Below are 10,015 nucleotides of genomic sequence, written 5' to 3'. Positions count from 1 at the left end.
TGTACAACAGTAACTCAGGCAATTGATACCGTCTAATCAGGGAAACACGTAAGTTACACATATGTTACACAATACGATTCACACTGTCCTTTGAGAGCAACATAATAGTAATACATCAGAACCCTAAGTCATCCATATGGTCAACTGAGAGCAACACAACATTATTCTAAAGAACCAAACCAATTGGTAGCTATACTAAAAGCAACCGAACAGTTGTACAATCCAGTTTCATAATAGTACTCAAGGCAAATGATGATGCAGTTCATACCAAGTATCCAATGCTATTGGTACGGTCTACTAAGAACAACAAAACAGTCATACATTCGTACCCGACACAATTCAAACTTTCCACTGAGAGCAACCCAACAACTTAGCACCTATTTACCTGGTATTATTCAGTACACTGACCTATGAATACTGTCTATTGAGTGAAATAAATCAGCTACACATTAGTATTTTTTGTCTATTGATAATGTCACTGAAAGAAACTAAACATCAATAGTGGTACCTAAGGCAATTGGTAGTCTTCTGAGAGAAACACAACATCTATACATTAATATAACTTGTTTATTCATAAACCTTCTGGTAAGAACATAACCATTGCACCTTAGTACAGTAGGCTAAACATATGTTCACCTAAGAAAACCATATTATCTTATGAATGATATCCTAGCTTATTGATAAGGTCCTCTGAGAGAAACATAATAATTGTACAATAGTACACTAGGCTATTGATGTGAATCACTAAGAACAAATTCCTATCATCCAATGAGACCAACATGGCATTTCATAATAACATCTTAGGCAATGATACAGTTCACTAGGATTAACACAACAGTTTTCAATAAGTAATCTAGCCTTTTGATCAAATGTCATTGGAAGAGCTACCAATTGTACAACAGTAACTCAGGCAATTGATACCGTCTAATCAGAGCAACACGTAAGTTACACATAGGTTACACAATACGATTCACACTGTCCTTTGAGAGCAACATACTAGTAATACATCAGAACCCTAAGCCATCGATATGGTCAACTGAGAGCAACACAACATTATTCTAAAGAACCAAACCAATTGGTAGCTATACTAAAAGCAACCGAACAGTTGTACAATCCAGTTTCATAACAGTACTCAAGGCAAATGATGATGCAGTTGATACCAAGTATCCAATTCTATTGGTACAGTCTACTAAGAACAATAAAACAGTCAAACATTCGTACCCGACACAATTCAAACTTTCCACTGAGAGCAATCCAACAACTTAGCACCTATTTACTTGGTATTATTCAGTACACTGACCTCTAAATACTGTCTATTGAGTGAAATAAAACAGCTACACATTAATATTTGTTGTCTATTGATAATGTCACTGAGAGAAACTTAACATCAATAGTGGTACCTAAGGCAATTGGTAGTCTTCTGAGAGCAACACAACATCTATACATTAATATAACTTGTCTATTCATAAACCTTCTGGTAAGAACATAACCATTGCACCTTAATACAGTAGGCTAAACATATGTTCACCTAGGAACACCATATTATTTTATGCATGATACCCTAGCTTATTGATAAGGTCCTCTGAGAGAAACATAATAATTGTACAATAGTACACTAGGCTATTGATGTGAATCACTAGGCAATGATACAGTTCACTAGGATTAACACAACAGTTTTCAATAAGTAATCTAGCCTTTTGATCAAATGTTATTGGAAGAGCTACCAATTGTACAACAGTAACTCAGGCAATTGATACCGTCTAATCAGGGAAACACGTAAGTTACACATATGTTACACAATACGATTCACACTGTCCTTTGAGAGCAACATAATAGTAATACATCAGAACCCTAAGTCATCCATATGGTCAACTGAGAGCAACACAACATTATTCTAAAGAACCAAACCAATTGGTAGCTATACTAAAAGCAACCGAACAGTTGTACAATCCAGTTTCATAATAGTACTCAAGGCAAATGATGATGCAGTTCATACCAAGTATCCAATGCTATTGGTACGGTCTACTAAGAACAACAAAACAGTCATACATTCGTACCCGACACAATTCAAACTTTCCACTGAGAGCAACCCAACAACTTAGCACCTATTTACCTGGTATTATTCAGTACACTGACCTATGAATACTGTCTATTGAGTGAAATAAAACAGCTACACATTAGTATTTTTTGTCTATTGATAATGTCACTGAAAGAAACTAAACATCAATAGTGGTACCTAAGGCAATTGGTAGTCTTCTGAGAGAAACACAACATCTATACATTAATATATCTTGTTTATTCATAAACCTTCTGGTAAGAACATAACCATTGCACCTTAGTACAGTAGGCTAAACATATGTTCACCTAAGAAAACCATATTATCTTATGAATGATATCCTAGCTTATTGATAAGGTCCTCTGAGAGAAACATAATAATTGTACAATAGTACACTAGGCTATTGATGTGAATCACTAAGAACAAATTCCTATCATCCAATGAGACCAACATGGCATTTCATAATAACATCTTAGGCAATGATACAGTTCACTAGGATTAACACAACAGTTTTCAATAAGTAATCTAGCCTTTTGATCAAATGTCATTGGAAGAGCTACCAATTGTACAACAGTAACTCAGGCAATTGATACCGTCTAATCAGAGCAACACTTAAGTTACACATAGGTTACACAATACGATTCACACTGTCCTTTGAGAGCAACATACTAGTAATACATCAGAACCCTAAGCCATCGATATGGTCAACTGAGAGCAACACAACATTATTCTATAGAACCAAACCAATTGGTAGCTATACTAAAAGCAACCGAACAGTTGTACAATCCAGTTTCATAACAGTACTCAAGGCAAATGATGATGCAGTTGATACCAAGTATCCAATTCTATTGGTACAGTCTACTAAGAACAATAAAACAGTCAAACATTCGTACACGACACAATTCAAACTTTCCACTGAGAGCAACCCAACAACTTAGCACCTATTTACCTGGTATTATTCAGTACACTGACCTCTAAATACTGTCTATTGAGTGAAATAAAACAGCTACACATTAGTATTTTTTGTCTATTGATAATGTCACTGAGAGAAACTTAACATCAATAGTTGTACCTAAGGCAATTGGTAGTCTTCTGAGAGCAACACAACATCTATACATTAATATAACTTGTCTATTCATAAACCTTCTGGTAAGAACATAACCATTGCAACTTAATACAGTAGGCTAAACATATGTTCACCTAGGAACACCATATTATTTTATGCATGATACCCTAGCTTATTGATAAGGTCCTCTGAGAGAAACATAATAATTGTACAATAGTACACTAGGCTATTGATGTGAATCACTAGGCAATGATACAGTTCACTAGGATTAACACAACAGTTTTCAATAAGTAATCTAGCCTTTTGATCAAATGTTATTGGAAGAGCTACCAATTGTACAACAGTAACTCAGGCAATTGATACCGTCTAATCAGGGAAACACGTAAGTTACACATATGTTACACAATACGATTCACACTGTCCTTTGAGAGCAACATAATAGTAATACATCAGAACCCTAAGCCATCCACATGGTCAACTGAGAGCAACACAACATTATTCTAAAGAACCAAACCAATTGGTAGCTATACTAAAAGCAACCGAACAGTTGAACAATCCAGTTTCATAATAGTACTCAAGGCAAATGATGATGCAGTTGATACCAAGTATCCAGTGCTATTGGTACGGTCTACTAAGAACAACAAAACAGTCATACATTCGTACCCGACACAATTCAAACTTTCCACTGAGAGCAACCCAACAACTTAGCACCTATTTACCTGGTATTATTCAGTACACTGACCTATGAATACTGTCTATTGAGTGAAATAAAACAGCTACACATTAGTATTTTTTGTCTATTGATAATGTCACTGAAAGAAACTAAACATCAATAGTGGTACCTAAGGCAATTGGTAGTCTTCTGAGAGAAACACAACATCTATACATTAATATAACTTGTCTATTCATAAACCTTCTGGTAAGAACATAACCATTGCACCTTAGTACAGTAGGCTTAACATATGTTCACCTAAGAAATCCATATTATGTTATGCATGATACCCTAGCTTATTGATAAGGTCCTCTGAGAGAAACATAATAATTGTACAATTGTACACTAGGCTATTGATGTGAATCACTAAGAACAAATTCCTATCATCCAATGAGACCAACATGGCATTTCATAATAACATCTTAGGCAATGATACAGTTCACTAGGATTAACACAACAGTTTTCAATAAGTAATCTAGCCTTTTGATCAAATGTCATTGGAAGAGCTACCAATTGTACAACAGTAACTCAGGCAATTGATACCGTCTAATCAGAGAAACACGTAAGTTACACATATGTTACACAATACGATTCACACTGTCCTTTGAGAGCAACAAAATAGTAATACATCACAACCCAAAGCCATCGATATGGTCAACTGAGAGCAACACAACATTATTCTATAGAACCAAACCAATTGGTAGCTATACTAAAAGCAACCGAACAGTTGTACAATCCAGTTTCATAACAGTACTCAAGGCAAATGATGATGCAGTTGATACCAAGTATCCAATGCTATTGGTACGGTCTACTAAGAACAATAAAACAGTCAAACATTCGTACCCGACACAATTCAAACTTTCCACTGAGAGCAACCCAACAACTTAGCACCTATTTACCTGGTATTATTCAGTACACTGACCTATGAATACTGTCTATTGAGTGAAATAAAACAGCTACATATTAGTATTTTTTGTCTACTGATAATGTCACTGAGAGAAACTTAACATCAATAGTGGTACCTAAGGCAATTGGTAGTCTTCTGAGAGCAACACAACATCTATACATTAATATAACTTGTCTATTCATAAACCTTCTGGTAAGAACATAACCATTGCACCTTAGTACAGTAGGCTAAACATATGTTCACCTAAGAAAACCATATTATGTTATGCATGATACCCTAGCTTATTGATAAGGTCCTCTGAGAGAAACATAATAATTGTACAATTGCACACTAGGCTATTGGTGTGAATCACTAAGAACAAATTCCTATCATCCAATGAGACCTACATGGCATTTCATAATAACATCTTAGGCAATGATACAGGTCACTAGGATTAACACAACAGTTTTCAATAAGTAATCAAGCCTTTTGATCAAATGTCATTAGAAGAGCTACCAATTGTACAACAGTAACTCAGGCAATTGATACCGTCTAATCAGAGAAACACGTAAGTTACCGTACACATATGTTACACAATACGATTCACACTGTCCTTTGAGAGCAACATAATAGTAATACATCAGAACCCAAAGCCATCGATATGGTCAACTGAGAGCAACACAACATTATTCTATAGAACCAAACCAATTGGTAGCTATACTAAAAGCAACCGAACAGTTGTACAATCCAGTTTCATAACAGTACTCAAGGCAAATGATGATGCAGTTGATACCAAGTATCCAATGCTATTGGTACGGTCTACTTAGAACAACAATACAGTCATACATTCGTACCCGACACAATTCAAACTTTCCACTGAGAGCAACCCAACAACTTAGCACCTATTTACCTGGTATTATTCAGTACACTGACCTATGAATACTGTCTATTGAGTGAAATAAACCAGCTACACATTAGTATTTTTTGTCTATTGATAATGTCACTGAGAGAAACTTAACATCAATAATGGTACCAAAAGCAATTGGTAGTCTTCTGAGAGAAACACAACATCTATACATTAATATAACTTGTCTATTCATAAACCTTCTGGTAAGAACATAACCATTGCACCTTAGTACAGTAGGCTAAACATATGTTCACCTAAGAAAACCATATTATGTTATGCATGATACCCTAGCTTATTGATAAGGTCCTCTGAGAGAAACATAATAATTGTACAATTGCACACTAGGCTATTGGTGTGAATCACTAAGAACAAATTCCTATCATCCAATGAGACTAACATGGCATTTCATAATAACATCTTAGGCAATGATACAGTTCACTAGGATTAACACAACAGTTTTCAATAAGTAATCTAGCCTTTTGATCAAATGTCATTGGAAGAGCTACCAATTGTACAACAGTAACTCAGGCAATTGATACCGTCTAATCAGAGCAACACGTAAGTTACACATAGGTTACACAATACGATTCACACTGTCCTTTGAGAGCAACATAATAGTAATACATCAGAACCCTAAGCCATCGATATGGTCAACTGGGAGCAACACAACATTATTCTAAAGAACCAAACCAATTGGTAGCTATACTAAAAGCAACCGAACAGTTGTACAATCCAGTTTCATAACAGTACTCAAGGCAAATGATGATGCAGTTGATACCAAGTATCCAATTCTATTGGTACAGTCTACTAAGAACAATAAAACAGTCAAACATTCGTACCCGACACAATTCAAACTTTCCACTGAGAGCAATCCAACAACTTAGCACCTATTTACTTGGTATTATTCAGTACACTGACCTCTAAATACTGTATTGAGTGAAATAAAACAGCTACACATTAGTATTTTTTGTCTATTGATAATGTCACTGAGAGAAACTTAACATCAATAGTGGTACCTAAGGCAATTGGTAGTCTTCTGAGAGCAACACAACATCTATACATTAATATAACTTGTCTATTCATAAACCTTCTGGTAAGAACATAACCATTGCACCTTAATACAGTAGGCTAAACATATGTTCACCTAGGAACACCATATTATTTTATGCATGATACCCTAGCTTATTGATAAGGTCCTCTGAGAGAAACATAATAATTGTACAATAGTACACTAGGCTATTGATGTGAATCACTAGGCAATGATACAGTTCACTAGGATTAACACAACAGTTTTCAATAAGTAATCTAGCCTTTTGATCAAATGTTATTGGAAGAGCTACCAATTGTACAACAGTAACTCAGGCAATTGATACCGTCTAATCAGGGAAACACGTAAGTTACACATATGTTACAAAATACGATTCACACTGTCCTTTGAGAGCAACATAATAGTAATACATCAGAACCCTAAGCCATCCATATGGTCAACTGAGAGCAACACAACATTATTCTAAAGAACCAAACCAATTGGTAGCTATACTAAAAGCAACCGAACAGTTGTACAATCCAGTTTCATAATAGTACTCAAGGCAAATGATGATGCAGTTCATACCAAGTATCCAATGCTATTGGTACGGTCTACTAAGAACAACAAAACAGTCATACATTCGTACCCGACACAATTCAAACTTTCCACTGAGAGCAACCCAACAACTTAGCACCTATTTACCTGGTATTATTCAGTACACTGACCTATGAATACTGTCTATTGAGTGAAATAAAACAGCTACACATTAGTATTTTTTGTCTATTGATAATGTCACTGAAAGAAACTAAACATCAATAGTGGTACCTAAGGCAATTGGTAGTCTTCTGAGAGAAACACAACATCTATACATTAATATAACTTGTCTATTCATAAACTTTCTGGTAAGAACATAACCATTGCACCTTAGTACAGTAGGCTAAACATATGTTCACCTAAGAAATCCATATTATGTTATGCATGATACCCTAGCTTATTGATAAGGTCCTCTGAGAGAAACATAATAATTGTACAATTGTACACTAGGCTATTGATGTGAATCACTAAGAACAAATTCCTATCATCCAATGAGACCAACATGGCATTTCATAATAACATCTTAAGCAATGATACAGTTCACTAGGATTAACACAACAGTTTTCAATAAGTAATCTAGCCTTTTGATCAAATGTCATTGGAAGAGCTACCAATTGTACAACAGTAACTCAGGCAATTGATACCGTCTAATCAGAGCAACACGTAAGTTACACATACGTTACACAATACGATTCACACTGTCCTTTGAGAGCAACATAATAGTAATACATCAGAACCCTAAGTCATCCATATGGTCAACTGAGAGCAACACAACATTATTCTAAAGAACCAAACCAATTGGTAGCTATACTAAAAGCAACTGAACAGTTGTACAATCCAGTTTTATAACAGTACTCAAAGCAAATGATGATGCAGTTGATACCAAGTATCCAATGCTATTGGTACGGTCTACTAAGAACAACAAAACAGTCATACATTAGTACCCGACACAATTCAAACTTTCCACTGAGAGCAACCCAACAACTTAGCACCTATTTACCTGGTATTATTCAGTACACTGACCTATGAATACTGTCTATTGAGTGAAATAAAACAGCTACACATTAGTATTTTTTGTCTATTGATAATGTCACTGAGAGAAACTTAAAATCAATAGTGGTACCTAAGGCAATTGGTAGTCTTCTGAGAGCAACACAACAACTATACATTAATATAACTTGTCTATTCATAAACCTTCTGGTAAGAACATAACCATTGCACCTTAGTACAGTAGGCTAAACATATGTTCACCTAAGAAAACCATATTATCTTATACATGATATCCTAGCTTATTGATAAGGTCCTCTGAGAGAAACATAATAATTGTACAAAAGTACACTAGGCTATTGATGTGAATCACTAAGAACAAATTCCTATCATCCAATGAGACCAACATGGCATTTCATAATAACATCTTAGGCAATGATACAGTTCACTAGGATTAACACAACAGTTTTCAATAAGTAATCTAGCCTTTTGATCAAATGTCATTGGAAGAGCTACCAATTGTACAACAGTAACTCAGGCAATTGATACCGTCTAATCAGAGCAACACGTAAGTTACACATAGGTTACACAATACGATTCACACTGTCCTTTGAGAGCAACATAATAGTAATACATCAGAACGCTAAACCATCCATATGGTCAACTCGGAGCAACACAACATTATTCTAAAGAACCAAACCAATTGGTAGCTATACTGAAAGCAACTGAACAGTTGTACAATCCAGTTTCATAATAGTACTCAAGGCAAATGATGATGCAGTTCATATCAAGTATCCAATGCTAATGGTACTGTCTACTAAGAACAACAAAACAGTCATACATTCGTATCCGACACAATTCAAACTTTCCACTGAGAGCAACCCAAAAACTTAGCACCTATTTACCTGGTATTATTCAGTACACTGACCTATGAATACTGTCTACTGAGTGAAATAAAACAGCTACACATTAGTATTTTTTGTCCATTGATAATGTCACTGAGAGAAACTTAACATCAATAGTGGTACCTAAGGCAACTGGTAATCTTCTGAGAGCAACACAACATCTATACATTAATATAACTTGTCTATTCATAAACCTTCTGGTAAGAACATAACCATTGCACCTTAGTACAGTAGGCTAAACATATGTTCACCTAAGAAAACCATATTATCTTATGCATGATAAGCTAGCTTATTGATAAGGTCCTCTGAGAGAAACATAATAATTGTACAATAGTACACTAGGCTATTGATGTGAATCACTAAGAACAAATTCCTATCATCCAATGAGACCAACATGGCATTTCATAATAACATCTTAGGCAATGATACAGTTCACTAGGATTAACACAACAGTTTTCAATAAGTAATCTAGCCTTTTGATCAAATGTCATTGGAAGAGCTACCAATTGTACAACAGTAACTCAGGCAATTGATACCGTCTAATCAGAGAAACACGTAAGTTACCGTACAAATATGTTACACAATACGATTCACACTGTCCTTTGAGAGCAACATAATAGTAATACATCAGAACCCTAAGTCATCGATATGGTCAACTGAGAGCAACACAACATTATTCTAAAGAACCAAACCAATTGGTAGCTATAATGAAAGCAACTGAACAGTTGTACAATCCAGTTTTATAACAGTACTCAAGGCAAATGATGATGCAGTTGATACCAAGTATCCAATGCTAATGGTACTGTCTACTAATAACAACAAAACAGTCATACATTCGTACCCGACACAATTCAAACTTTCCACTGAGAGCAACC

This window comes from Crassostrea angulata, unplaced genomic scaffold (assembly GCF_025612915.1).
Source record: "Crassostrea angulata isolate pt1a10 unplaced genomic scaffold, ASM2561291v2 HiC_scaffold_227, whole genome shotgun sequence".
NCBI lineage: Eukaryota > Metazoa > Mollusca > Bivalvia > Ostreida > Ostreidae > Magallana > Magallana angulata.
Note: the sequence above shows the minus strand (reverse complement) of the source record.